The sequence below is a fragment of the Myotis brandtii genome, unplaced genomic scaffold (genome assembly GCF_000412655.1).
Source record: "Myotis brandtii unplaced genomic scaffold, ASM41265v1 scaffold328, whole genome shotgun sequence".
NCBI classification, from domain to species: domain Eukaryota; kingdom Metazoa; phylum Chordata; class Mammalia; order Chiroptera; family Vespertilionidae; genus Myotis; species Myotis brandtii.
The window spans coordinates 2,326,573-2,353,371 of NW_005362626.1; the positions used below are offsets into that span (position 1 = coordinate 2,326,573).

A 26,799-nucleotide genomic window follows, 5' to 3' on the forward strand; every position below is an offset into this window, starting at 1 on the left:
CCTCTTGCAAAAAGCACAAACCAGTAATTTTCATACTATTCTTAGCTCTGACTAAATATTTAGAGTCACAACTTTTAAATATTTTTTTCTCAGACTTTTCAACTCCAACTCATCCTGATCAAGTGGACGTAGTTACTTGCACATAGGACGCTAACTCACAAACAGAACCTGTGATTAGTTAAGATAACATACAGCGCTTATTTCAGAGGAGGAAATGGTGCTTGCAAACATTAACAACCTCTATGATGACATTGTGAATCATTTCTTGAACAAAAGTAAGCGTCTGAGTTGTTTATCTTTTATATTACTGTGCGGAATGTGAACTAACATGGGTAAAAATGTTTTCTTCATCTGTATGCATGTTGTTATAATTATGTTCTATCTTAATATTATAGTTGAATTTCTGAAAAATTTGGGGTTTCTGAAAAACTGGTTAAATCATTATCAGAAAAAAAAACTAAGTGAGGGGGCATTTTTTTGTTAATTTGGGCTAATGTTTAATAATACTCAAAATTAGCTAAAACTAAACTAATGTTAAGTATTATGAAGAATAATGGTTTCACTCTTATTTCCAGAAAAGTTTTTCTTCTAATTCTCCTAAAATTAGAAGAATAACAAAGTCATGCTAACATCATTATCTAATGTCTACTTGTCCTCCAAAGAATGTGACATAACAAAGATTAAAACATGAGACACTGCAAGTTGTATAACTTATCTAACTTGGCAAATATGAGTCCATAAGGAAAGTATTCTAGAGAGAACACTCCAGTGCCTTTCAAAGAGAAACAATACTACAGCGTTACCCTTGTGCAGACTTCAAGATATTTGTCAGTGTCAACATCTGATAAGAGATTTATTCTTTCTATGATGTTTTCCTGTTCATAAGGTTTAATGGCAACAATAAAGTCACAGTTAATCAGCACCTCATGCAAACAAATGACTTGATTTCCATGGTACCATGACAAATACTTTCACGCAAAGTGATGGCACTTCCAGAAGTGATAAGAGCTTCATGCAGAGTTGTATCACTGTCTGTCCCCATGAAACACAGAGGAAATAAATTCACTATTGTCATTCTGAGTGGTCCTTTCCTTTCTTTGGTCTCTTTCTAAAAGCTCATTCTTGTTTTTATTTAAATAAACATACCCGTGCCGTTGCCCTTACTTAAACTCTAAACAGAATTGATTCACTATGATATATTCTCTTAGCAAAGTAGACCTCATTATAACTGTGATACCAAGAGGATTTAGTGTTATACATCACAGAAAGAAATTAACTTCTATACAGTGAAATGTTTTAGATAAAGAGGTATTTATAGTGGCCCTCAGTGGCCTAGCGATTGTGTTGAAAGTGAAATAGCAATACTTTCTTCAGTAAACATAGAGCTATGAGGAGCAGGGTTAGTCCCAGGGTTAAGAACAGAATATTTATCAAATGACATCAAACTTGTTCAAATCATTCTGCCGAAATGGCAAACAAAGAGCTTCCCAAGTCCACCTAATTGCCAAGTAGCCTTTGCATTTTCAAGATAAATACTGGCCAACGACTGGAAGGGGAAAGTAATAGAAAAAAAGAATGAGAGATTTCAAAATATTTCATTACTTTACTCAGTTGACTAAGAAAAAGCAACTACTCACAAAAGTTTATCAGACCAACAGAAAATAGAACAAATCTTACAGAGTTTTCTGAAGAAAGTTTCTAAAAATAGCAAAATTTACTTTCCTGAAACATTTTCATATACTATCATCAGCTTTCCATCAATATTCAAATTCAGAATTAATTAAAGACCATGACTGTATAGCTTTTCTGTTGACTCACTTCTCACTTTCTACCTGAATAAAGGATAGGATAAAGAGGAATTATATTAGCAGTGGAACTGAACAATCTATTATAAAGCTGAACCCATATTGTAGGATATCACAGAATATGGAAAAGAATGGAGTTGGAAGTGTGTTTTTTCCCCCACAATGACCAAAAATTGGGTGTCCCAGATTAATCCCATAGTGTTTGTTGATTCCCTCAGTAAACTAGATTTTACCCATGTGATGACTGTGGAAAAAAATAAGCAACCAAACAAACAAAAAACCCACTTTCTTTGGAGAGAAATATAGATACCAATGCAACTCTCCTGTAGGACATTTTAGTTCTCAAAGTTACTCATCATTCTGTATAAATTTGATTATGTTTTAACCTGGGCATAACTTTTTTTCATTCCACAGATTGGTTCTAATCAATTAAATTTATAATCGAGCCTCCTTACTCTATTTTCAATGGAGATTCTTAGTTGTTCTTTCATGTATCATGATTTTGGAACAAATCCCACAACTGGGATTTGTATGTATGAAGCTATCTTTCTGGTTAACTTCATTTTAAGAGACTTTTCTACCTACCCAAACCTACCTCTGTGATAGTCAAAAGGAAAATTGTTCTTCATTCTACATTCCTGATCTCAATACAACACTCATGATCTAATTTCCCACTTGTCTGAGTTGTTTTAATCTTTAATTTTTATCCTATCTTGTCTTTTTCCATTGCATGATAGCAATAGCCCAGTAGAGAAAAGGAATGTTAATTCCCTATTCCATTATCCATTTATTCATTTTATTTTTCAATAGCAAATATACAGCAGTAATACTGCAATTACTTGGACAGGCAAAAGCTATACACAGTAGGCAAAGAATTTGAAACACCTACATTATGAAAGACATGAAGATTCCTGTTTGTGGTGCATTCTTTTTGTCTGTAAATACACACAAATAACATCTGTAGTCTTCACGTTCTTAAAAAGATTTTGCTTTATGCACATGTATTCATTCTCTTTTTTGTGCAATAAATATTCAGTAGGTACTGAGCTAGTGCAGGGCATTGTGCTAGGTAATGATTGATGGGAGGAAAAGCAGACATATAGATAATATTTGCCCAAATCGAATATTAGCTTATAATAAAATGTAAGTGTCTCTCATCAGTCTAGACAAGATCATAAGAATGCAACGGTGCCCATTTTCATTGTTAGCGTAGACACAGTCATCTCAGATTCAGTGATAAACTGGAACTAACTACATCAGCAACTCTCAGGAAGTAACAGTGCTACAGACAGACCTAAATGGAAATGGAGTAGGTTTAACGAAAGTCATTTTTAATTTGTAGAAACCCTGACCACTTAAGGAAGCACCTAGTGTTTCATGATACAGTAAATGCTTTGCTGTTCCCCCACACACGCACACCTGCTTGGGTGATGACAAGCTGAGCTGAGATCTCAGGAGCAAATCAGACGCAGGAAAGAAAAATGATGGGCTCTTTTTATGTATGTGTTACATACATATAAATCCACAGTTCTCAGAAGTATATAAACAAAGCTGTGTATATCACATTCCGCCATGAGAGAAGTTAATTAGACAGGGACCGGCAAAGGCAGATACTTTTCATAAAAATGAAGAGAACAACATTCTTAGGCAGATGGGCCACTACTCTTGCAGCAGATGGCTTTGCTAATTAGATACTGGCAAAAGATAACATTTTTAAAAACCTAGTTTAATTACACGGTGCCAAAAATTAACAACCACCTGAGGGCTTGTTTTATATGTTTGCATTCATAGTCTTACGTCATGTATTTCTGTGACACGCTGGAGAATGTTAAATTGTCGAGGCGATTATAAACAAATTGCCAGGGAATGTGAGCCCATACCTTTGTTCAAAACGGAAGCAAACACAAACAGGTCGAAACTTGAAATAATTGTGGTTTTTATGAAATTTGAATAAAGTGTCGACCCAGCTATCCTTGAGGATAGGTGTCATTGCTAATTACCTTTAATGGCCACATGTGACTGGTTTAAAACAAGTGGCACATCCGATGGCATGCTATGCCCTGAAAGGCATAAAGTGACTTCAGTCACTCTGGAAGAATGCATCCAACTTTCCTCTCTGCCATTATTTCTGGGTGGATATGAAGTGTACTTGTTCACTTTAATATTAATTTTCCATATACTTGCATTTATGTCCATGTCACATAGAGGCAAGTCTATGTCATTCTTATTGGTGACCTACAAACTAAAGTTTGTAGTACAAACTAAATGCACCTGCATACTTCTGCCATTACAACCACTTACATTCTGTCTCATTTCCCAGTACCCCACCCCAACACCCACACTCTGCTCCTGGAGACATGGGTTCCTTGTGATCCTCAGACCATGCAGACATGTTCCCATGCCTATGCACCAGCTAGTCCCACTTCCTGGAACGCTCTTGTCCCAGATACCCACCTAGCTAACATCATGCTCTCTACATGTCTTTGCTCACATGTTATCTCCCCACTGTGGCCTATACAGTTATGTGTGCATGACCACATCTGCCTCCTCAACCCCACTAGGAGGCAAGTTACATTTGGGTAGCATCTTGCCCTCTTGGTTCACTTGTGTGTCCCCAGCACCTAGAACTGTGCTTCACATACAACAAGAACTCAATAGACAGTTGTTGAATTGATGAATGAGTACAGGATGCTGTACACACACAGCCTTGGAACTGGAGGACCTCCCATGAGGAATGGGCACGGGAGGTTTTGGAGACCTTGAGTGGCTGGTGAGCACACCAGGAGCTGCACGTCTATGGTAAATTCCCTACAAGGATTCCTTTTCCAAATACTTCACTTTGCCCTGAAGCGTGAAGAGAAACCATGAAAGTGGCTTCACTCTAATGAGGGGCAGGACGGAGTAGGAGCAGGGATTTCCACACTTTTTCAGCAATAGATTCATTTCTTTAAGTAAACTCTTCCGCATAATTTCATATAAAAGAAGGTAAATATGGTATTTACTAAAGTCATGTTTTAAGTGCAAAATGATAACATCATTAAAAAAGGTGAGACCAACAACTGCCGAGTCATGACTCTCAGTAAATATTTCTGCATTTTGTTTTCTTGCCTACTTTTGAAATAACACTGATTATACAAATTGAGTAGTAATAAAGAAGCCCACATTTGAATCTCAGTTACTTTGGGGTATAATCAGAAATGACAGAAGACACTTTACCCCAGGCTCTACAATGAACCAATTAATCCAGGTCATATTATAATAACAGTTAATTCAGTAAGATTTCCAATGTGTTCATAATGTTGTGTATGGTCTACATGAGTGTAAATTCTATTTGAAGTAATATATTAAAATGTATAATACATATAAAATCCCTGACCACCTCTAGAAACCTGAGATCCCAGGAAATATATTTGACAAGTTACTGTTTTAAGGGACCAAATGTGTCTGATAAGCAGTGCAAAGGACTTGGAATAGACCTAAGGGTAGAGCAAAACAAAATAATGGAAGATGAGTGCTAATAACCCTGTTACTGAACATAGATGTGCCCTACTAGGATGATTTTATGGGAAAAAAGGCATCAGAAATGAATCCAATATAAAGGACATTATAAGATCTGGTATAACTTTCAATGATAATCGTCAGACATGGAAGCTTCAAACAACTGTTGCACTTCAAAAATGTTGCCATTAATGAAAGTGATGTGAGAAGGTAAGGCTATTAAGAGCAGCTGCTCTAGGATTCAAAGAAATCACTTTCATGGATCCAAGTGGATTGGTTTGAAAAGTGGCTTAATGTCCAATCTGTTAGCCTAAATGTAGTGAAAAAGTCCAATTACTAGAGGAATGGTTATTTTCAACATAAATTTCCTAAAGTATTAATATGGAAGGAACTCAATTCAAAGTCAGTCAAGCATGGGATTGAAGTGTTGCCATCAGAATGGACTGAATTCTCAAGGACTTGACTAACTGAATATTTCCTAAGAGTGTTTCATTTTCTCCTTTTTAGAACATACAATAACATAGGAGATGCCATTCAAACATTACAGTCTCTGTAATATTCAGCAGAAATCAAGATGTTCTCTAGAAGCTAAACAGACATAACCCAATCAAGTTAACATTAGACATTTTAGCTGATGTAACAATTATTCTGTACATGCAAAGAGATACTCCAAAAGGAATAAGTTGATTATAGGATGTCATGAAACATATCTGACTAAACTGAGCTTATTAAGACTATTTGAAGACTTTATGGGACAATGAATGACATGAGCTCTTGCAAAAAAGAAAAGAGAAAGAAAGAATAAGGAGAAGTATGTTGGCATGGGATGCTTAGGACCTTGACCAACTCTACAGACAAGCAACTTGACATAATGAAGGCTTCCTTGGAAATGTCTTCACAAAGCTCAAGCTGTAGTATTCTTCTTGCACAGAGCACTTGGCTCCTGGCAATCATATTCTAGGACCATTGGGAAAATGAAGAGAAACAAGTCTGGCCCTAAAACAGAAGTGAGTTTTCTAGCCAATATGATGAAATTTCATTTGGAAATATAGCTAAAGGGTTCAAAAGAGACTGCATATCATAGGTCATGAAAGCAGTAGGGTTTCTCTTTTGAGGCCACATGAAACAAATGTATAAAGGGACTCCGGAAACTACAGCATAGATGCAAATGAAGATGCAGGAATCCTGTAATTCTTTGTCTGGCTTAAAATTTCATTTTATTGGGGTTAATAGAATATTTTTACACCTTCAAGAGGACTATCCTATTTGTGATTGTGTGTTAGATTTCTCTTGTTTGGAGTGTAAGGTCACCTAAATTGGAGTCATCAGTCTTGGTCCTATTATTCTTTATATTGGATAAATCCTAATGAAGACATTCTATACAAACTGTTAGCTTAACAACCAATAAAGATGCAAATATATGGGTGTTTGTTTTTAGTTTTTCCCATCAATATTTCCTACTTTTCTGAAACTAGCTTCATGAAAAACAAACAACACTTTACACCTGATTTTTCTCCACAGTTTTGAGTTAGAACGTGTGGGCTAGAACCACTGGAGAGCATATAAAGCTCAGATTATAGATGCTTACAGAGGATTTGTTTTTATACTCTCAGGATCATTCAGAATTTGTTTACTATTTGTGTTATAAACACTTGATTCCTGAGATTCATCTTACCGCTACCAAGATTAACTTTACTTCCAACTTCAGAACATATTGAGCTATTTGCCAGATCACAAGATATATTGAAAAGCCTTTTATGAGCCTTATCAGTATTATTTCCATAAATTTTTGCTTGCAGCTGAGAGAAATAAACATTAAAATTTGTTTTCTAGTGTACATTTGGGCAGTTACATTTCTCTCCTATTTTAAATAAAATGTATAACAAAATGATATACTTCTGCTCAAGAAGCATTATTTACAATATCACAATATTAAATGTGGATTTAATGAATGTTATTGATATATTCATTTCTCAGTTAATATTTAACAGTCTTGTTATGTTAGGAATAGCTGCTTGAATTTATTAAAGCAAATACATAATTTAACATTAAACATCCATCTGTGATTTTGCCACTTGTTTTTTCAAAGCATTTCTCTCTTCTACAGTATAATCAATTTATTTATATGCCAGGGGCAAGTCCTAAAATATTATCCTTCCTAAACTCTTCAATGAAAAAGCACTCTATCTCGTGAACAAGTAAAAAAGTGTTAAGTATGAGAATAAGAGCTAGTGACTTTATGATATATATATATAATATTTAAGACATTTTGACTGAAAATTTATATTTTTGTTATAATTTACAATAAATGGAGGTGCACTTCACTCAGCCTCTCCCTCCCACACACACCTTTCATATATTCTTAGCAACTCTTCTGATATGTGATTAGACAGAGCTGACAAGTAATTGCCAGATCTTGCAACTTTACCCAAGTTCCTGCAAAGGAATTTGATTTTGAAGTCAATTATTTGGCTCTATGGCTCTGAGTAGTATCCAGAAACACAAACTGTGTATGTCTGGGGTGGGCCATTGTGGCAGGCTGAATAATGACCCCTGCAAAAGATAATCACATCCTGTTTCCTGGGACCTGTGAGTGTTACCTATAGGCAAAAGGGACTTTGCAGATGTGATTATGGATCTTGAGTGGGAAAATTAGCCTGGATTATACATAATCATGAAATGTATCCTTATAAAGGGAAACAGAAGGAGTGACACACACAGAGGGGAAGGTAATGTGATCACGGAGGCAGAGATGAGAATGGTGCAGCCACAAATCTAGGAAAGCCTCAGCCACCAGACTCTAGAAGAGGCAAAGAACAAAATCTAAGTGGAAAGGGAGGGAGGGAAGGAGGGAGGGAAGGAGGAAAGGAGGGAGGGAGGGAGAGAGAGAGAGAGAGAGGGAGAGAGGGGGGAGGCCCAGGAGACACCTTGATTTTAGTTACACAGAATCATTTTGGACTCCTGGCTCTAGAACTGTGAGATAATAAATGTGTTTGCGTTAAGTCAGCAAAATTATTGGTAATTAGTTACAGCAGCTACAGAAAACTAATACAGGCATATGTACACATGAGTCATGCACACATGTACAAACACACACACACAAATGATTTTTATGTCATCAGATAGAAAACTTCACCTCCAGTTCCTGCCAAATATCTGAGTTCGTAGTCCCTCATATCAGAGAGCTCTCAGAGGGAGCCACTCTGTGATTTGGGGAGTATTGAAGGGGCCTACATGTGGCTGGGGATGAGTTGAGGCTTGAGCCAGATTGTCAAAGAACTGATGAGTGAATGGAGGGGTGAGTGTTCATGAAAAGCAAAGGAATTAGCCCGTGCAAACACCTGGAATAGAAAGAAAGCATATCTGTTTGAGGAACTGAGATAGGGAATGAAGAGGAAGATGGCTTTACAGGTTGGCATGCAGCTCAGAACTGGCATCACCAATCCTGCCAAGGAGTTCAGACTTTGTTCATGAACTAAAGAAAAGTTATGAATAAGATGTTAAGCAAGATGTTTGTGTGGTGAGATTAGTAATGGAGAAAGATCTCTCTGGGGACATAATAAGGATGGATAGGAGACTGATTGCAGGCAACCAGCAGTCAGATATTGAGCTGAAATAAGCAGGGACAATAGAATGACAGGGGATGGGTAACCAGCTATTAGCAGTGGGAAGAGCACCATAGGTGCATGGGAAGGAGACACCCACACACCTGACTCGACTATTGGGTGGATATCAGTAGCTCAAGTCTGTCTTATCTATAATAAGATAATAATTCCCCTCGTTTGTCTGGCTTTAGAGTGCAGGCTGTACACAACTGTGGACTGCCTTACTTCCATCCCCATAGTAACTCCAGTCCCAGAAAAATAAACTACCTTTGCTATACCGTTTGAAGAAAAACATAATAGGACAATAAATTTATTTCCAAAAAGGAAACAGTTGACAAAAAAATTCCTAGGGTATTTTTATCATCACTCTTTTGAATCAAACATACTTTAGTACCTTGGTTGTAAATTTTGTTGTTTCAAAACCAACCGAAGAAAGAACAAACCATATTAATCACATGAAAGGTTGTGCTAACATTTTAAGAACTCACAGTTCTTTATCAAAGGAACATCTTTATCAAAGTCTAATGATAATGTCTTATTTGCTTGGAATTCTGTGCCCTAAGTCAAACAAATGGGATGATGTAAAAGAAATATGACAGGAACAAATGAAAAAATTAGAGGTACTTGACTTAGAGGACACTTAGCAAAGTTAAAGAAGTTGAAATTTATAAGTGGAAAAAAATAAGAAAAATAGAATAGAAAAATTAATTTTTTCCTATCTGTTAGGTTTATATTTCCCTTAGATCTGTGGTCGGCAAACCGCGGCTCGTGAGCCACATGTGGCTCTTTGGCCCCTTGAGTGTGGCTATTCCACAAAATACCGACTTCTGCACATGGGCCACGAAGTTTCAATCGGTATTTTGTGGAAGAGCCACACTCAAGGGGCCAAAGAGCCACATGTGGCTCACGAGCCGCGGTTTGCCGACCACAGATAAAATTTTGAAAAAGAAGCTAGCTATTACAAACTAAATATTTATTTAGTCTCTTAACCACCAAATTCAGAATTGACACTAGAGTTTCAGGTATATTTGGTTGGGTCTCAACTATAATTCTCAATATCAACAGAGGAAATTTAATGCTGTTTTTAGTGAACAAGTCGGGTCAGACTGATTTTTCACGTTTCGATTCTGAATGTAACCACTACTGCCCACCTTTCAGATGAGCAGAGTGAGATCAACCAGGCACAACAGATCAAGGAGGCTGGCAGAAAGCGATCAGTCATCTGGAGCTGATATACTGTTCCAAGAGTGACTGGTACATACAGGAGCAATGCAGCAACAGGAACAAGAAATCAGACAAGGTATGAGAGTCACACACCTTAAAAAAGCTGTCAGGAAGATATATCGGGGGAAACATCCCAGAATTATTGGTGGGAAAAGATGGCTGGTGCTCTTCTGCCCACCACTACACTCTCTGCCCTCCCAATAGCCCTGCAAATCAGGCACTGGTATTAAATTCATCCTACATAGTAGGTAGAAAGGTAAATACCTCACCAAAGGTCACCAAGCTATTAAGTGGATGACTCTGGATTCGAATACAGGTCTCCCCACCACCCCACCTCACCTGGAATAAGGGGACCATCTAACCCCCTTCTCCCACAGCACAGCACAGGGACACCCTGAGGAGGTGTAAGGGACAATGAGGAGGTGAAGCCAGGCCTGGAAAAGACAGACTAGGGGCCTGGTGCACTCTGGGTTCTTACACTGGCCAGGAGCCAGCCTATCTGGTCTCTCCCAGCATGTCACTCTTCCTTGTCCCAAAATGGTCTACAATTCCCCCTGCTGTCCTCTTAGTGTCTTCCTAAATGGTCACAGGCTGACAAAAATGCCAGTATTAAAGGGGGAAAACAAACATATCTCCTGAAGCCACCATACAAGCTGTGGAAAAACTTGTACTTTTAAGGACAGTCAAACCCTACAGGAGCTCTAACATCTCTGAAATAAGTAATGCTAACAGTCATGCCCTCATTTCCTAAAGCCTAGAGATCTGATTAGGATGGATAATTGAGAAGCTGCTTTTTCTTCTTTATTTCTCCAAATAGAATAACTTTTCCCCCGTACACATCTACATATACTTTCACTCAAGGCCAACCGATTTAATGGATTGTGATGATGGATCATTAGGTCTCATAATTATTTTCTTAGGATTGTTGTAGCTGTGAAAATCAAGCCACAAACATTCAAATAGCAATTATAAAATATTTAATTGCTTTTTAATTTAGAAGTGATTTCTGGTTATGAGAACTATCTCTGTCCCAGTGAGTTCATCATTTCTCTTTGCATATGCAGAGACCTCATCAGTCTATTTATAACCACTTTGATTGGTTTACCTTCTATGGTGTTTTGACAAATGTCATTTCTAATTGGTTAGATTTGTGTTTATACTAATATACAAACTAGGTGACTCAACCAACACATAAGTTTTAATTACCCAATTTTAATTGAGTCTATTAAAAAAAATGAATGCATCAGCCCTGGCTGGTGAGCTTAATTGGTTGGAGTGTCATTAGTACATCAAGGTTGTGGGTTAGATCCCTGGTCAGGGTACATACATGAAGCAATCAATGAATGGAAAATAAATGGAACAATAAGTCAATCTCTCTTTCTAGCTCTCTCCCTCTCAAATAAATTTAAAAATTTTTTAATGGATGCAGCCAGTCCATACGTGATCTACAAAATCTCAGACTTCCACCTTTTCTAGATATCGCACCCTGGGTATTTCCAAGAGATTTGATCCCTAGGCCATCTCTGCCAATTTCTGCTTTTCCTTTAAATAATGATGTGTCTCAGGAGAAACTCTTAGCATTATGAAATAGTTTCTATATTGCAACTACATCAGAGATAAAATTATTATTGCATAATACCCCTAGATGACAAAGTTTCTCCTTTGATGCCTAACACCACTTAACACAGCCATTGAGGCTCATCTGTGTTTAATATTAACAAACTCATGATATATGAAATTGGATAGAAACCCTATGTCACCCCTATATAATCATTTTAATTGGTTCTATGCTAAGGAGACAGGTGATGCTAACTATTACTCATATGTCTATGGCATGTAATCCATCTTAACTTGGATTAGTTGTAAACTTATTCAACAAATATTTACCTATAAACCAGAATGTCACCATTCGATTACCAGTCAGGGCACATGCCCAGGTTGAGGGCTTGATCCCCAGTAGGGGGTGTGCAGGAGGCAGCCCATCAATGACTCTCTCTTACCACTGATGTTTCTATCTCTCCCTGCCTCTCTGAAATCAATAAAAAAAATATAAATTTAAAAAAAAGAAGGAACAGAATGAGACATATCTGTACACAGCAGAGGCCCCAGGAGGTGAAGAGAAGTCCAGCAAAAGGTCAGAGTAGGTCAGGGTGATATCACTGCTCCCCACCAGCAACTGCCGGCACCCAGAGGGTGTATCTGCTGAAGCCTCATTTAGACTAAACACTGAAAATTGGCTGAGAATGAACATGGGGGAGAAGAGTTGTCAAATGTCGTGTTGCTAAATAAAATAGAAATGCTCATTCTGGCTTGAAAAGAATCTCTAAAGAAGTTACAAGTCTTCCTCTCTTCCCTTCAAATAGGTTCTCAAAATGCTAGTTTGAAGTTTACTTCTATATATTCATTTTAGTTCTCAAATTAGAAGGCTCAGTGAACCAAAGTTTTACAACCCAATAAAAATCCTGAATATTGGATTAAAAATGTATTGATCAAACTTAGTCTCAGAGATGGTGTCATGTTATGTAATGGAGACTAATAGCCAAGCAGGCATGCTGCTAATCAAGGAGGAAGGGACAGACAGCAGGTTTGTGTGTCAGTCTGTCTTCTCCACTTTCAGGGTCAAAGGCCAAGTCATTAACATCATCAGGTCCCTCTCTCCTCATTTGTAAAAGACAATGAGAATCCTGCTCCAACCACTCTTGGGTCTAACCGGGTATATGGAGAGCTGCCTGAATCCTGGCTATGTAATTTAGTTGAATCTTTTCATTTCTCTCTCCCCCTCATTATTCCTGGAGAGCATTATGCTAGGTGAAATAAGCCAGTCAGAGAAAGACAAGTACCATATGATTTCACTTATATGTGGACTCTAATGAACAAAATAAACTAACAAAATAGGAACAGACTCAGATAGAAAGCAGACTGACAGCTGTCAGAGGAGAAGAGGGCAGTGGGGCTGGGAGAAAAAGGTGAAGGGATTGAAAGAAAAAAATCATAGATACAGACAACACTATGGTGATTACCAGATACACATAGGACTAGATTACAGACAGGTGACTTGCCTCTTCCTGCTCCCTATCTGGAAGGAAAATGTGGTTGTTCTTTCTGATTCAAGCCCACATTTTCCTCGACTGTGATTATGCTGTCTATGTAATTTCATATCCTCTATTCTGGCTTACATTATAACACAATCTCCTGATGTTCTACAAACTTCATAAATATCTTGATCATGAGAGCAAAGGCCAAGCTCATAGTGTTCATTGGGCTCATCAATCTTCTGCACATCATGAACTTGGCATGGAGAGGCCATCCAGGAAATACTGTTTTACTGAACTCAGCTAATGGTCCTATTGTTGTTCACTGCAGAGCTATGCCATCATTTCTGTAACTCACTAGACAAACCAGTTATTACCAGTTCTTGGTTTCTATTGTAAATTCTGTATATATGTTAAAAAAAATCCTCATTGTTTAATGAAAATAATAAATAGCAACAACCTCAAAGGGTCATGGAGAGTACTAAGAAGAATTTATCCATGGATTTAATACAGAGCCTGCACATACAAAGCCTGCAAAGTTAACAATGTAATGATTTCAATTATTTAAATAAAATCCTTTTTAACCCATTCTAACCCTTCAAGTATCTGTTTTTAACTTGGGAATAAAGTAGTTCCCACTTATCCTTGGAGACATAACCCATTCATTTCTAGAGCCTTAGTGGATGTCTAAAACCTATTTATATTATGTTCTTCCTATCCATACATACCCAGGATAGCATTTGATTTATAAATTAGGCACAGTAAGTGATTAACAATAACTAAAAAAGTTGAACAATTATAACAATATGTTGTAATAAAAGTATGTGAATATGGTCTCTCTCTCTCTCAATGAACAAAATCTCTTATTGTCCAGTACTCTCGCTTCTGTGATGATGTGAGATGATACAATGAGTGAGAAGATATGAGGTGAATGATATAGGCATTATGATATAGAGTTAGGCTACTATCAGGGTTACTTGAAACTGCTATATAGGGCAGTCAATCTGATAACCAAGGTGACTAAGTGACAAATAGGCAGGTAGCATATACCTCCTACATCATTCAGATGATAAACAAAGGAATGGGTCATGACCCAGACAGGATGGAGTGGGATGGGGAGAGATTTCATCACTCTACTCAGAACAGAATGTAATTTTAAAATTAAATTGTTAATTCTAGAATTTTCTATTTAATATTTTCAGACCATGGTTGACCTCTCAGGTTAGTAGAGAGGAGGGAATTACTTACTGTACAGCTACAATGGAAGGAAGAAGTGCAAGCAGTTACTGGGCAAAAGTTTGTTTGTAATAGTCTGAAAGAGTTCACAGTACCTAATATTTCCACTTGTGTTGAGGAGAAATTGTTCTTTGCTTTGGGGGAGATTTGAAAATAGAATTTCCTATAAACACCTAAGGAAAAGCTAAATCCATTCAGTCAGTAGCGGGTAAGAAGATACAGATGTCTGCCAGAAAAAAAAATCTGTTCAGAGTATTAACAGATTTTGCAATATTTGGAGAAAGCTGGAACAAACATTAAGGAATGTTCATTAATGAATCATTGGAAAGTTCTTATCAATGTGTGATACAGTGAAAAATATATACTCCTCCACCCTCAGTTCCTAACATAGAGCTCTGAAACTCTTAAAACTTGTTATTCAAAACAAGCTCCTTTCAATCACACCAGAGTTTATGCTGATGAGGTGACTCTTGGTGAACTCCAAAAACAGCTTCAGGATGAGGGCTGGTTGCCAGGGGAAGCAACCGCATAAGGTAGAGTGTTGGCACTTACAGCCCCACCCCTGGGCCTCCAAGAAGGGAAGAGGGATTGCAGATTGAGGTCAATCATCCATGTCCAATAATTTAATTAATCATGCTGATGGAATAAAGCACCCATTAAAATACCTAAATGAAGGGGTTCCAGGTTGGTGAACATACTGAGGTGCTGGGAGGGTGGACACCAGGAGAGAATAGGATGCTTTGCCACACACGCCCCTCCCCATACCCTTGCCCTGTGCATCTCTTCCATTTGGGTGTCCCTGAGTCACATCCTTTATAATAAACTGGTAAATGTAAGTAAAGTGTTTCCTTGAGTTCTGTGAGCTGGTCTAGAGAATTTTTGAATCTGAGGGGGGGTAGGGGAGCCTTGATATATAGCCAGTTAGTCAGAAATACAGGTGACAATCTGGATTTGTGATTGGTGTCTGAAGTGGGAATCACCAGCCTTGTGGGACTGATTCCTTAACCTGTGGGGTCGAAGAAACTACAGATAGTGTCAGACTGAATGAAACTGTAAGACACCTGGTTAACGTGCAGAGTTGGATAATTGACTGGTTTGGGAAAACACGCCCATCTGATGTCAGAAGTGCTGTAAATAGAAACAGATCGGACAAGGAAAAGAATAAAACTGCCCCTGCTTTTTCACTTTGTCCTCCAGATTCCCTGGTGACATCAGAGCACTTGTATCCTACCATCTCCCTAATTATCCAGCAGAGATTGATAAGAAGTGAATTTAGCTTGTAAATCTATTTTTGTTGTTGTCTTTAAGCTAATTTTAGGATTGGAAACTCTGGAATGGTGGCTTAGTGCCTAGTTTCTTTTTAGGAAATATGGTCTGTAATGAAAGATGTAAACAAACTGAAATTCAAGTCTATTTGGGGGGATCCTGTTGCAAGATTGGAAGAGAATAAAACACAGCATTAAAATAGACCACTTTCCTTTTAGTTTAAGTCTGTTACTTCCTGTTTAAACAGTGCACATTTGCCCAACACATTTCCATAAGCCAAAATGAACTGGACTTGTGCAGCAGGAATAAAGGCATGGGCAGTGAAGGAGGGAAAGAAGGTAAGAGAGAGCAAGGGAGGAGAGGGAAAGGGGTGTGCTAGAAGGCAAGGTGGCGGCAATGATAAAGAAGAAAGCGTTGAAGCACTTAACCTCCCAGTTTACATTTTGTTTCAATATTGTTCAAAGCAAATCCCAGAATAATCTTCTAAGTACTTAAAATTCAAATGTAGCCATACATTCAGGGAACCATTTTATAAGGAAATAGTCAAAATTGATGTCGAATGAGTCACTTGGCTAGAAAATATCCTAAGGTTCTCAGCTTTGAGGCTCCCGGCTGGTGAGAGTGTGACATCCTCCCTGTAACTATGTGGATAATGTTCAGGGTTTCCTCAGTGGACCTGGTGCCCAAGGATGAAAACACAAAACAGGAAAACCATCTCTAGTTTTACGATTTTGTATATCCCATTTGCAGAAAGCTATCTTCCTCTCACTAATGACTATAGCTCTTTAATAGCAGAAATAACAAAGAACATTGGTCCCTATCTAAGTCACTTGCTATTCTGAGGTTTTGGGGTGAAGTAAGAGAGAATGGTGTGGAGCCAAAAATCCTTTATCTACTAAGTAATTCTGTATCCCTTCTTTTGAGTTCCAAAAAGGTGGCTAAGAATTGTCGTTTTTTTAAAAAATATATTTTTATTGATTTCAGAGAGGAAGGGAGACAGAGAGAAGGATAGAAACATCAATGATGAGAAAGAATCATTGATCAACTGCCTCCTGCACACCTCCTACTGGATATCAATTCACAACCTGGGCATGTGCCCGCACCAGGAATTGAAGCATGGACTCCAGGTTCATAGGTTGATGCTCAACCACTGAGCCACACCGGTCGGGATAAGAATTGTCTTTGATTTGAAATATCTTCTAATATTATTCTGGGGATTCTTTTCTATAATGTACAGAGACTTCAATATTTAGGAATGGAATGTGAGCCAAGTGACAAACAATGAGCAAGTGGTGTGTTTTGACTACAAATGAGTGCATTTTTTTTTCTTTTCTTTCTTTTTCAGTCAAGGCCCACTATAATGTGCTGCTGGAGACCTGGGGGACACTCTAGGGGTCTCAGATGGCCTAATTGCACATTCCCCTCCCTGCTCTGTCCCCATGAATAAGGTCCCTGAGCCCAACAACCTTGCTGGGTCACAGGACCAGGTGCTGTTCCCACTCATCACTGAGTATTGGCTCCAGTTCTCTGCCAGCCCCTGCAATTATTCACATGAGCCAGCTACATCCTCCCTCGGGAACCCAGGGGCACCCTACACAACCTGCCTCCCACATCCCTGCTTGTTCCCTCTGTTCCCCATGGGGCCCTGCTTGTTGCGTGGTGTCCTCCTTCCCCAGCTGTGAGTATACATGACAAACGGCTGCCATCACATCTGTCCAGTGTTGAATGTCTTGTGTTCAGCGATCTCCATTACCTCATGGGAGGGGATCCCTTCTGTTACCATTGGGTGAGAAGGAGGCAATTAATTAACATGGGCATTCTGGCTTATGTCGAACCAAGTTCAAGGGAGCTGCCCCCTCGGCTGCCATTCAGACCATCCCAGGACTGGGTTCTACCCACAATGAATGTCTGGGCTCCGGACGCAGGGGCAGCGAGCACTGGCCAGCTCCTCACCACGCGCTCCAGGGGAATGTCAGGCACGGGGCTGGCGCGCCGTGTTTTCATGTTGAGGGCCTGGCATTTGAAAAATGCTGGAAGGAAAAGGGCAGAATTTTGCGGAGGAAGACCAAAGAGGAATTGCTAAAGTTTTAACATTCCTTGCCCCCCAGCAACCCCTCCTTCTAAGCCTCTCCCACATGGTCTCCCACTATCACAAAAAATCCATTTATCTCACATTTCCCAACCTGTTCATGAACAAAGGGCGTCAGTGCTCAGTTCCACGCTGTGCTCTCCAAATGTCACTGGCTCTGCATCTGCCCCGAGGGCATTTTAGGTTAACATGGATTTTTGGTGCAAGTCTCTGAAAGCAGGTTGATGATTCCAAGGAGAGAACCGTCTTGTCCAGTTTTGGGTGTTGTTTTGATGTTTCTGATAGCAGTTTTGTGAGATGTCAGTTAGCCAGGGCGTATTTCAAAGCACAAGAGGGTTTCTGTACTTCCCAGGTATCCTATAAGTAGAATCTGTTGGCATCCCATCCCTCTTCTTATAAATACTATTAATATAGTAAAGAGGATGACTAGTAACATATGATTGGGGGAGGGGGGGACATCCTGTTATTTGTGACAATTTCTCAAGGCTATGGTTCCATAGATGATGGCCACACATTTACAAAGTTTTTATCAATATAATGATGTAATTGCTTGGCTGAATAAGCCATTATTTGTTAGTGTAATTTTAGGCTACACTGGAAACTTTTATCAGGCCTCTTATGACAGTCCTAGAAAAATATTTTATCTTTAAAACAATTTCTTCCACCCTATAAGAATGTAGGAAGATGATAGCAATGAAATGATTGCAATTATTCTCTTTCAATGGGAAGCAGCAAGCATGGTTAAATTAAGAATATTCTATTTCTCCTAAGCTGTGGTCGGCAAACTCATTAGTCAACAGAGCCAAATATCAACAGTACAACGATTGAAATTTCTTTTGAGAGCCAAATTTTTTAAACTTAAACTATATAGGTAGGTACATTGTTATTAACTTAATTAGGGTACTCATAAGGCTTAGGAAGAGCCACACTCAAGGGGCCAAAAAGCCACAGATGGCTTGCGAGCCGCAGTTTGCCGACCACGGTCCTAGAGTAATGAGGAAAATTTGATCCAGCCCAAAATGCCCCCCAAATTCTACACTGTTCTGGAAAGACCATGTGTACCTCATCTTTGTAGCCCTGGTTCAGAGTCTATGTTTGAAATTTTCCATAATGATATTAACATGTTCTGGACAATTGAACAATAACTTCAAGCATCTATTACCAAGTACTTCACTGAAGAGAGAATAAAGGAGGGAGACTTGAATTATGATCCCTTACTTAATTCTCAGAAAACTCCTTAAAATTCCTGTTTTACAGATCAGGAGCCTAAGGTTCAGGTTGAGGGTAAACACCTCACTGAGCTCTGCCCAGCTAGTGGCAAAATCAAGGTGAGAAACTAGGTTACTGGCTCAAAACACTAGGATCTTGTCACAGCCCTAGGTGCCCAGACTACAAACAGTAGAATGAAGCTCGTACATGGCTGTCAAATTCAGAAAAAATAAATTCTCCTTTTGTATGTACTAAGAAGAAGAGGCTGAGCTAAGAATCCAAGCATACTTCATAGGTTCTTTGGTTTGGAGAGAGCCATGTGACATCAAATCTGACCTAAACCCTTTCTACCTTCCTCAGTATATCACACTGACAAGCTGTTGTCAGGTCTGCTTAGTAAATCCAGTTGGTTGAAAACATCAATTCCTTGTGACAATTGAATCTTTGGTCCAATTGACTTTATGAAGCTTTTTCTGAAACTGAGCTGACATCTACCACCCCATAGCTATTACCCTTTAGTTCTGGTTCGGCTACACCTTGGAGACACATAAATTCTTAATTTTCTTCCACATTCTTGTTCCTTTTGTTTATGAACCCCTGCATTGTCCGCCTGGATCTTCTCCTCTGTAGGCTAGTGTGCCCAAGTTCCTTTGCTAGTTTCTCAGATGGCATGATATCGGATTCATCAGGCTCTTCTGGTGCCTTTCTTCTCTCTTTTCTGCGACTGGCATAACTCAAAAGGATAGAATTCAACTAAAACATCAAAAGATGATATGTCATGTTGTCTGAGATTTGCTTCAGAATAACTGGTGCTGGTATGTGCCCTGGGAAGTAGTTAAGATAACAGATAAAACAAAATTTGTAAAAATATCGATAAATTTAATCACATATTCTCTTTACCTTGGTCTATGTTTGAAATTTTCCATAATAAAAAGTTGTTTTAAGAGTATAGCATGAAAAAAGTGTAATACTTCAAAGATAAGATTAGTTAGAAAAAGCTAGACACTACATTCAGTATCATAATATTGATTACTGGAAAAGATGATTACGTTTTTTAGAGCCATCTAAATCTGTTGAGCTGTGTTTTCTGATACACCTATTCTATTTCCCATTCTTGATTAACATGCTTGAGTCTTGTTATTTTTTATTGTTGATGGATTTAGCTCCAATTGCAAAGCTGATTATTTGCTCTTGAAAATATTATATTGATAGATTTCACCTGTTCAGAGCTAGTGAACCCAAAAACTGTCAGTCATCTATCCACCAAGATTTTCAGCAAATCCTTAAATCCTAACCTGAATCATTGATAAAAATGCTGAGCCAGTCTGAGGTTAGAAACCTAGAGAAAGAATTTGCAAACATTTTCTTTGTGTGGAAAATGTACCAACAATTCAGTCTGAAAGGGTGATTATTAAACAAACGGCGATAAGATCACCCATTTATTGAGAAAAACACAGTATATGAGGTCATGAAACCCTAAGGAAAGGAAATATAAAGCTTACTTTTTATGCCTTTTTGCAATAAACTTCAGAATTTGTCAGTCAATGGTAATGTGATAACACTGAGCTAGAATTTCAAAAACTTGAATGATGAACTAAAAATGCCACCCTAAGAAATATCACTCCCCCCTACCCCCAGGCAATAAGAGTTGATGCAGAGGTAGAACACATTGAATCTAGAAGTGAGAGAAATAGATAACTACATGTTAATAAAGAATTTATTTTCCTTCCATGCTGGCAAATTTCATTTACATCAGACTTTATAAATAATCACCTTCAACACTTCAACAGATTGCTGTAATTTATCATGAATTTTTAAAATGCTATCTTGTATATAGATGATCAGCACCAACTATTTGATTTGTAATTGCTTAATAATTAGGGGATAATTTATATTAAACTCTGTTTTAAACATATTAATTTATGTTTGAAGTAGGTATATTTCAATTTGTTTTAGAACTGATGACAATTTCATGATAAATAAGCTGGTAAGGCGCACAACACTTGCATCATACAATTATCTCCTGGGATGCTAAGCAAAAACACTATTTTTCCCCCTCCAGGTTATAAGATTAGATCCTTACACTAAAGAAACTACCAGAAATGCATCCCCTGGAACATGACAGGCCATATGGGGAGGGGACTACACAGAGAGAACAACTATTGGGTGGAGAGCTGAGAGCCTTATGCACATTAAATCACCCCAAGTTTTCACCTACAACAATTACCTGGAATAGAATCCCCACCACAATCAGAGACACCTTGGTGGCAGATGGGGGAGAGGAGATAGACAGGTGGAAAACATATGAGAGAAAATGTAATACTATCTTCTATAGGCATAGAAGGACTAAAAATATATATTAATGATAATAATCTATTGTGTTGGAGGTGTGACTCTATTCTGATTCAATAACAAGACATTAAAGATGGCTGTGGAATTCATAAAAGAATACAACAATACCATTTTCGTACTGGCTTTGTTTTTATTAGCTATGCAACCTTGGGCAAATTGGCTAACCCTGTCAAGTTAGTTTGCTCCTTTGGAAGTATGAAAAAAATAATGAGTGCCCTAATTACCAAAAAGTGGTGCTAGAGAGCGCAAAAGAGATAATGTCCATGAAAATACACTTGTTAACACAAAAATAGAATAGAAACATTTTAATTATAATCTTTATAACAGTAGCAAAAAAAGGCAAAGAAAACACAGAATGTAAGATTTTGTAATAATACACTGTGACCTTAAGGTTTCTATAAATTTTATAAGATTTTTCAACTTATACTCTCTACTTCTACTAATACATTATCAAAATTTAATAAATCGACATGGGCAAAAAAATAAGAATTAGTTCTAATGGTTTTTCCTGACTCAGGCAACCAGTGCTATTAAATTCCGTATAATGAACTCCAGTCCCCTTTTAATAAATACTGTACAGAGAAGAATCAGCATACCAGGGCTGATGGCCTCCTGGCGAAGGTGGCCCTTAGCTGATATCTGGGAGCATGGCATTCACCATTCTCCGTTAAGAATGACTCACCATACCTAAATTGTGTATGTCACAACGTGGTCCATGCTGAAACCTGCTTGCCTTCAAGGAGTCTGGAATTTTAGTACGGTCCAAGGGGAGGGTGTCTACTAGTATGTGACCTGTCCTCAACAAAACCCTGGGCACTGAGTCTGATGAGCCTCCCTGGTAGACAGCAATTCACATGCAGGTCACAACTTGTTGCAGGAGGAACTACACCCACCCCGAGTGACCCACTGGGAGTGGACCCCAGGAAATTTGCACCAGGTTTCCACTAACCTCCCTCAGGAGCCTTTTCCCTCAGCTGATTTGGCTCCATATCCTCCACTGTAATAAGCACAGCCATGAGCATGTCTGTACCCTGAGGCCTAGGAATCCTCCCAGGGAGCCTTTAATCATGAGTGGTCTTAGAGATGCCCACTCACCCTGAATACAATCGCACCTCTCTAGACTCTGGGCAGAAAGGAACATGTGAGAGGCATTCCAGGCTGGGTGAACGTCGTGGTTGCTCAGAAACCCAGCGCTCACTTCAGGAACTCTCCCTCAGGTTGGCCCGAGAGCCCTGGAGTGGCTCCCAGTCAATGAACATCAGCCTGGACTCAGTCTAGTCAGATTTGGAGGAGATTTCTCCAGGACAAGGTGATAAACTTTGTCTTATCTGGAACCTTGGGTTAGTAAGAAGATACTAAGAAATGTGAAGTTTAAAAAATAAATAAGTGTGTGTATGTGTGCCTGTCTGTGTCTAAATAATTTAAATAATTCTTTCATTAACCTAACCTGATTACTTATTGATAATATTCATTAACATGAGTGGAGAACTTCTAGGTACAATTAAAGCCACTTCATAAGTGTCAAGTAATCCTCATAATAACCCTGATGGAGGTACCATTATCATCCCCCTTTATAGATGAGAAAACTAAATGCATTACAGTGTAAATTAAGATGGGATGTCAAAATCTAACTTCTATGATTTAATGATCTTGATAGACCTGGTAAGATTTAAAAATGCAAAAGCAATAGATAATTGTATAGTTTGATAATGGAAAATTTACTTCTATAAGAATCAATTTTGCATTTCCCCTCTAGCACAGAAATCTTCTCTGTTGGAATTTAAATATTCTTCACTTCATTCAAACACCTAATTCAACCCAACCAATAGCTCCCATTCACAGTATGTTTCCCTCCCTGACAGTCACGTAAGTTTATACTAGTGGTCTCCAACTGAGAACGATCCCCTCACACTGCCCCCTAGGACATTGGCAGTGTCTGGAGACATTTTTGGTTGTCACAACCTGGAGTGTGGGGAATGCTACTGGCATCTAATGGGTGGAGACCAGGGATGCTGCTCAACAATCGAGAATGAATGTACAGGAGAGCCCCACAATGAATTATCCAGCCCAAAACATGAACTGGGTGTTTTAATTTATATAAAAGCAAACCCATATACATATATTTTATTGACTTTCTATACAGGTTTATGAAGAGATACTGAGAAATATCTGGATTCTTCTAGACTTCCAGATCCCTAAAAATGGTAAGGCAAATACAGCCATGAACACTGATCAAATGTGACTAAGATATACTGCTGTCCCTGATAGGGGAGAAGACAGCTGTTTGACATCTGTCAGGTGATTTAACCTCTCAGGGATACAGGCGCCTCTCAAGTAACATGAGAGATTGTTGGCTCATGCCTCAGCTCCTCACCACTCTTAATACAAGAACATCATCAAATTTAGGTTAAATGAAGTTCACTCTGAAGCAAACAGATTAATGTCCAACACACCTTTAAATGTAATGAATACAATAAAATTACAAAGACCAACAAATGCAGTCATGCACCACAAATGAAGTTTCAGTCAATGACAGACCACATATGGTGGTAGTCCCACAAGATTACCATGGAGCTAAACATTCCTGTGTCATAGTGACTTCCGTCATTAACAGGAAAACATATTCATAGTGCTTTATCTGCTCACAAGCAAATTTATGATAAGAAAAAGAAAGAAAGGACCCAAGCAAACCACCATGGACATATTTCTGAGTGACACCTCCTTAAGAGGCTACTACGTGGGTCCTTCAGGAGGTATTCCAGAGGAAGGCATTGGCATCCTAGGAGAGTAACAGCTCCATGCTTGTTACTGGCCCTGAAGAGCTCCCAGGGGGATGAGATGTGAAGGCGGAGAACAGTGGTATTGATGATGCTGACCCTATGTAGGCCGAGGCTAAGGCATGTGTTTGTGTCTTAGAAAATATTTTTGTACAATTGTGTTTTAAGCTGAGTGTTATTACAGAAAAGTAAAAAAATTAAAGCTTATAAAGTGAAAAAGTTATAGTAAAAGAAATTAAGGCTAATTTTTTATTGAAGAAAAAAATACTTTTTATAAATTTGGTGAAGCCTAAGTATACAGTGTTTATAAAGTCTCCAGTGCTATTGACTCTGACTCACCCAGAACAACTTCCAGTCCTGCAGGCTCCTAAATGGGTGCGAAATTTTTTTAAATCTTTTATACTGTATTTTTATTGTACCTTTCCAATACTTAGATATGTCTAGAAACACAAATACCGTATGTTACAACTGTCTTACAGAATTCAGTACAATAACAGGCTGTACAGGCCTGTAGCCTAGGAGCAGCAGGCTCTACCACATAGCCTAGGTGTGTAGCAGGCTAAACCACCTAGGTCTGAGCAAGTACATTCTGTGATGTTTCCATAAAGACAAAATCAGCTAATAATGCATTTATCATTATTTCCCCCACATTAAGCAATGCATGACTATAGAGGAAAATTAAAAATAGTAATAATGGCTAAAAAAAATAAAGCAATAGGAAGCTAAGGTTGGAAAGCCAGCAAGCCAAACCTGATACAAGCAGTGAGGCCTGTGAGCATGCTGGCAGTCAGCCATGTTTGCCCCTGGCTCACTGGAATGCAGGTGAAGGGGACCCAGAATCTTCGAAAGGCTGTAACTGGGAAAGTAGTCACTGCACTGTTCCCACAACTTCCAATCAAAGTAATACACATGTACAAAATGACACACTGCCCTCTTCTTGTGAAGTGGATATTCAAGAAAATCAACATTTTACAACATTTGTTTGTAGCTAAATCCACTTAATAAAGCACCATTAGTAGAATATAAGAAATAATGAAATCTCAACGGCCGTGCACACAAAGACATTACCCATTTTCTGGCAATCCCATTTGACCAGATGGAGAAAGGGAACCCCAATGGGGCCCCCTGCCTGACATCAGAATGCTCTTTCTAAATTACACATTCCATCCTGTCACACGTGTGCCTCCCATTCCACTACATAAAACCCAAATTCCTAGTGATAAGGCAGAATAAAGATGTCCACACCCTAATCCTTGGAACCTGTGAATAGAGAATGTTACATGGCAAGAGGGCAATTTTGGTGGCAAATGAAAGGAAGTTTGCCATCTCAGCTGACTTTGAGATGGCAGATTACCCTCGAATATTCAGTGAGGCCAATGTAATCACAAGGGTCCTTAAAGTGAAAGAGGGAGAAAAGGAGAGGCAGAGGCAGAAAGGGAGATGTGATGAAGAAAGCAGAGGTCAGAGAGGTGTGCCAGCTACCCTTGAAGATGGAAGGTGGCCATGGCCATGAGCCATGGAGTGCAGGTGGCCTCTCGAAGCTTGGAATGGCAAAGAAGCAGCTTGTCCCCCTAGAGTCTCCAGAAGAAACAGAACCCTCCCAATGGGTGGATTTCAGACCAGTGAGACACACTTTGAACTTCTGACATCCAGAATGTTAGGATAATAAATTTACTAAATGCACATTGTTTTAAGTCACTAAGTAATTTGTTATAGCAGCAATAGGAAACCAATGCACTCCTTGTTTTAATTTTCTATTGCTTTCTATGATGCTGCCATAAACCAAGAGGCTTAAAGCAATACCCCTTTATTATCTCACAGTTCTCATGGGTCCAGAGTCCAGCTGGGGCCTCTGTTTAGGATCCCACCAGGCTGAGTCAAGGTGTCGACTCGGACTGAAATATATTTGAGGCCTCTTCCAAACCCACTGGTTGTAGCAAAATTCAGTTCCTTGTGATTTTAGAACTGAGGCCCTCTGCCCCTAAAGGCTGCCCATCTACCTCTGCCATGTGGCTCTTTCTAAAACATGGAATTTGCTTCTTCACTGTCAACAGTAGAGATTCTGCTATTGCTTGGAGTCCCTTTTAGGAGCTCACATGGTTAGGTCAAATACACCTCAAATAATCTCCTTTTGAATTAATTTATACTCAACTGATTAGTGTTCTTAATTACATCTGCAAAATCCCTTCATCTTTACAACATAAGGTGACCTCACCATGGACGTGAATCCCCCATAATATTTATCAGTCCTGTCCACCCTCAAGGAGAGATGCTAACACAGGGTAGGTCCACCAGGGGGCAGAATCCTGAGAACTCTTTTAACATACCATCTGCCATACTCCCTGGCTGGGAAAACTAAATGTTTTTCCGGCTTGCCCCAAAGCACCAAATCTACCACCAAATACCCCAACAGAGGCAAAAGAGCGCTATGCACTGCCCTATGCTCACTGTTACATGGAACACGTGTGACCTCAGGCATGACCCCTTCTCTTTCCAGTGACTGCCCTCAGGTTGTGTCCCCAGGTGCCTCTTACCTGTCTCAAAGATTTCAAACCTCACTTCATTTCCAAGGTCACGGTACCTAACACAGAACGTGGGGTGCATGGAATTATTGACCATACACCTCAGTGCACATAATCCCCACATTTACTAAAAAATATGTATAGAATGATTTTGTCTGCCCAATGTGTTTTCCTGATTGAATAT

At 38.9% G+C, this 26,799-nt stretch overlaps 1 protein-coding gene across 2 annotated transcripts in view; it reads right to left on the bottom strand.

Annotated features, from left to right (window-relative positions):
• Window positions 1–26,799, bottom strand: part of SEMA5A (sema domain, seven thrombospondin repeats (type 1 and type 1-like), transmembrane domain (TM) and short cytoplasmic domain, (semaphorin) 5A) — a 312,698-nt gene that overhangs the window by 121,111 nt on the left and 164,788 nt on the right. The window lies entirely within an intron of this gene.